At 33.3% G+C, this 5,342-nt stretch overlaps 1 protein-coding gene across 14 annotated transcripts in view; it reads right to left on the bottom strand.

Moving 5' to 3' along the window:
- The window catches only part of LOC106878639 (thrombospondin type-1 domain-containing protein 7A), a 999,802-nt gene that overhangs the window by 646,078 nt on the left and 348,382 nt on the right, over positions 1–5,342 (bottom strand). The window lies entirely within an intron of this gene.

Genomic DNA, 5,342 nt, shown 5'->3' on the forward strand with positions numbered 1-5,342 from the left:
TTTTTTTTTTTTTTTTTTACAAAACTGTGTATGGTGTAGGAATTATACGGCAAAAGTAAAACATTTAATGCAATAAATCAGCTTTTGAATAGAGGATATGTTTAAGTTAGGAAACTGCAAGGATTCACAAATTTTTATTTGACTCGTTAACTTAGACACGAGACAAACAATCTCCGCATCAATAAGGAATTCATCCTTCACAGATAATTCTTATTGTCATAATTGGTTTTTAATTTCAGGGCATCCTTCACTGACCAGACATTTAGTCAAAAGCATTTCAACCATGTGTAAGCTGTTCTTTCCTCAAGTGTCATATATTTAAGACTACATCATCCAAAATGTACCTTCTTTTTCAAAGTCATATAATATGATTTGAAAAATTTAGCTGTTATATCTAGCAAGTTGAAGAACCCTGTAGAGATTCCTTCATTGGTTTGTCTATAAACAACATTTACCTGGTAGGAATTGACCAGAATCCTGCATTCCAATAAATCTCTCATCAATTCTACAATGTTGATGAGAGTGAAATGTGCTGACCACAGCCGCAAGACTAGGCCAGTGACAGGTTATTGATAAACTATCAATATCTTCTTTGGTCATCTGTCAGGCTCTTGATTGGTCTGATGTAGGTGTGAATGTCTCATTGGAAATATGAAGGTATTTTGGGTTGGCAGGATGGAACATTATAAAAGAGTGGATTTTAATGATGAAGCATTATTAACAGGGGACAAACGATGGAGGGAAGAAAGAGAATTAAAAAAAAAGTAAAAGGTAACATGCATAAGGAAAGGAACTGAAGGAAAAAAGACATGTATATACGGATGTATCATGATAGAGATCTGGACAGACATGGATCCAGTGACCTCAGTTCAAATCTCGGTGAGAGCTTAATACTTTCTTTTTTAACCGTAGGTATGCCTGTGTAGTAGGAAGTTTACTTCCCAATAACATGTTTCAGGGTTCACTCCTACTGCGTGGTTTTTACATTTCTTAGTGGTTTGGCAAAAGAGATTGATAAAACAAATACCAGGCTTAAAAAATATAAAATACGGGGTTGATTTGTTTGACTAAAGTCTACAGGGCAAGTGCACCAGCATGGCTGCAGTCCAATGACTAAAATACATAAAAGATAGATATGTATGTATGTATGTAAAACAGGGAGAGAGAGAAGTAACTAAAAGAGGAAAAATTATATATCAGTAAATGAAGAAAAAAAATTTGGAGATTGAAATAGAGACAGAGATAGTGATAAGGATAAAAAGGAAGGATAAGACAAACAAGCCGAAAGTTGAATAAATAAGTAAAATCTGAGTTTATTTAGTAAGATGGAGATATAAGATTGTTGCCAGTGTCTTCTCCATCTTCTATAAGCAAAAAGCAGCCATGCTTGTGGAGAAACAGTGGAGTAATTTAAAAGGGGTGAAGAGGGTGGAGAATTGTTGTTAAAGGTAAGAGTGTGTTGGGTGGGGGGATATCAGTCTGAACAGTGGAAAGGTTCTGTAGTGGAGCAGTGTGGTGGTGGTGGTGGTGGTAGAGGGTTGTCGGATGTTCAAGTGAACATTGTTGGAATAGGAGGAGGTGGAGGAAACAAAAGTTAGTGAAATGAGTTGATAGAAAAAGAATGAATGGGCGTCAGAATAAAGAGGAGGAGGAGGAGGAGGGAAATTGTGGTTAGTTAGAATTCCGTGTTGTAAGACTAGAGGTGGGAAAGAAAGGAATGGGAATAGGATGTTGGAGAAAGGAAAGTCCCAAGGGCTTGGATTAAATAGTGAGTGATTAGACAAATAATTAAGAAATAAAAAGAGGCAAACATAAGGAGGACAGGGAGGAGGAGAGAGAGAGTGTGTGTGTGTGTAAGGGGTGTTTGATAATTGAACTAAAATTGCTCTGGAAAAGATCCTATTAAAGGAAATATACCTCAGAGGGAAATGAGTGAGAGAGAGACGGAGAGGGAGAAAATTAAGCAATGAATAAGGCACATTATGTATGAAGAATTGCTATGAGAAAAAAAAGATGAGTTTAAAAATATTTCATCTGAGAAAAAGTAAAAGGGAAGAAGAAGAAGAAGAAGAAGAAGAAGAAGAAGAAGAAGAAGAAGAAGAAGAAGAAGAAGAAGAAGAAGAAGAAGAAGAAGAAGAAGAAGAAGAAGAAGAAGAAGAAGAAGAAGAAGAAGAAGAAGAAGAAGAAGAAGAAGAAGGAAAAAAGAGTTTTGCAAAATGTAAAAATAGCAAATTTATATCACCAGCATTGTTGGGTTGATGCAGATTTATTTGATTGTCTAAGAGGCATAGGAATGAGTAAAGTAGAAAGATGAATATATATACTTGTAAGTTGTGTGTGTGGGTGTGTATTGTATGCATATGTAAGTATATGAAGTGAATTCAGTTGATGATAAAACTGTTATATAGCATTTAACACCTTTTTTGTTCACATTCTCCATTCTCTATGAGGTGATAAATCAATGTAGCTGGGATAAACCATTGTAAATTGTACATGCAATATGAAATTTCTGAAATTTCATTTCCAACATCAAGAAAATACATCAAGAACATGAATTTGACAATTTTTACTCAGAAGGAGTAAATGTTATAAATATATCCTCAAGATGAATTTTACCCTTAGTGAGTTAGCAATGAGACAAACATATCAAACAATGTCCCTTCATGTAATATGCAAGTGGGTCTGCTTGGTGTGTATGTAAAAGACAAGTGGATCTGCATGGTGTTTACATGAGCTGCAAGTGGATATAGGATGTGTCACAAGTGATTCTGCATAATGTATAAACAGGATGCAACTGAATCTGTTGAAAGTGAAGGTGCAATGATGTTAGCGTACTAGTCTATATGGACGTATGAATTTATGTTTTCATTGAGTTGGTGTGCAACGTGAAACAGGATTTTATTCTTTTCTGAACTATAAAATGCAGCTTCAAAAAGTGTTGACTTGCTAATGCAGTATTGAGCTAATGATGCTGGAGTCATGATATTGATACAAACTTATGATACTATTCTGCTCCATGACATTTTGGCAGCTGGGAGAAGAGATATTTTGAATGCTGCCCATTGTTGCTATGTTTACCCCACCCAGGTGTCTCTTCCTTCCAACACTCATATTATGCTTAACCTCACCTCCAACTTCTAAAATAACCAATATGTCCAGTCCTTTCTTCTCAAGGTGTTGGCTCTTTCGAATTTTCTCCCTGCATGTGTCTTTCCCATTATATAAAATTACTTCACATATATGTGTGCATGTGTGTGTGTATGTGTGATTGTGTATATGTATACATGTATGTGTGTAAGTATACATACATGTACAGATGGGAGGTGAAAGAGAAAGAAAACTAAGGAACAGATTCAGAAAAAAAGGGGGAAAAAAGCAAGAATGATGTGCAATTGGGATAAAAAAAACCCCCAAAAAAACGAAGTTATGAAGGTGTGAGACAAGAAAGAGTGAATAAAAGTATGGTAAGAGACAGAAGTAAAGACATAAGCAAAATAACAAGAGAAGGAGGTGGGTAGGAGGTGGGTGGAGTCGTTGGCAAAAATAACAACAAAAGCAAATCAAAAAATATTCAGATGAAAAAAAAATAAGGAAATAAAAGGAAAGTAAAAAAAAGAAAATCGTATAAAAATCGGAAGCTGAATGATATATTAGGAAATGGTATGGTTTTGCCCATATAACCATGATGATAGTGAAATGTGTTGAGTGGAAGAAGAGCTGTTCAAAAAGTCTGATATAATATGATTGAAGATGTTTGTTTTATCTTGTGTTAAACTACTTCTTTCTTACAAGCCTTTTGTCAATTTACTTATCCAATTTTATTGGGTAGAAAGGAAGAAGTTAACAAGTTTTATTTTGCTTTCTTTATATTTCTAAAGCTTTCTAAATCTTCCTTTAACTGATTTGGCTGATTTTCATTTCAGAATGTTCTGACAGCATTTACTCTTCTCCTAAACTTAACTCCACCTTACTGCCGACTTTGATCACTATTGCTGTTTTCAAAAGGAGGCAATAACTTCCATAAGTTAAGCCAAGTCCTTTTTTCTATTCTGCATATATGTAAAGCTTTCCCTCTCCATATATATATATATATATATATATATATATATATATATATATATACACCTACACACATATACCTATTATACATATACACATGTTCCTTTTTTATATACAAAGAATAGATATTATTTATATGCATGTCACATATATATAATATAATATATACATATATATATGCACACACAAATATATATTATGTATAAATTATATAGATGTAATTATATTTATACACACACAATATAAACAGAAGTCGTTGGCGATGAAGTGAAACTATACTAAAAATTGATTACTAGATACTAGTCATGCATTTAGCCCAAAACATACACATGCTTAGCTATCTATATCACACACACACACACAAACACATAGATATATAGAGAAAGAGGGATAGATAGATAGATAGATAGATAGACATCTACACACATACACACAAGGCTTCTTAAAAACTTCTTCCAAACATTTTCAATGATTTATTTATATTTTCATTCCATTTGTGATCTTTCAAGTAAAACCGATAGGTTTTAATATACTTCTTTTATTTCTCACCATTTTGTCCCTTCCATATTCTATTCTAAGTGGAATCTTTTCACTCTAAGTCTTCTTCCACAACAAGGCACATTTCTCTATAACACATATATTGATAAAAGATTTTGGCAACACCCTATTAATCCTAATTTCATTTTCTCTAGCCACATATCATATCTTCAATCATTCACTGCCAACTTTTTTTTTTCACGTTTAATTTCATTTCTTTTTTTTTCCCCTCATTTCTTTTTCTCACTTTTTCCGTATTTCTAGAAATTCAATTTCAGAAAAATAAAAAGGAAAATATAAAGGAAAAAAATACGGAAATGAATGTACAAAAGGGTGAAGAAAGAGTCCTATATATGCACAGACATTAATAATTTAATATGCTGCTGGACTTTGGCTCTCTCCTCAACTGTATTTTATATGTATGCATGCACGCATACACACACACACACATGTGTATGTACACATGTATTTATCGTATATGCTGCCATGTATAATGTAGAGATAATATAGAGAGACCTATTGTATATGGAAATATGTACGTTATGTACATTTGATAATATCTAAGTAAATCATAAATATGAAATCTCACTGTGTGTGTATGTGTGTGTGTGTGTGTGTGTGTGTGTGTGCGTGTGTGTGTGTGCGTGTGTGTGTGGGTGGGTGTCTGCACATGCAGCACATGTTTGTGCATATATATATATATATATATATATATATATATATATATATATATATATATATATATA

This window comes from Octopus bimaculoides, chromosome 17, assembly GCF_001194135.2.
Source record: "Octopus bimaculoides isolate UCB-OBI-ISO-001 chromosome 17, ASM119413v2, whole genome shotgun sequence".
Taxonomy (NCBI): Eukaryota; Metazoa; Mollusca; class Cephalopoda; order Octopoda; family Octopodidae; genus Octopus; species Octopus bimaculoides.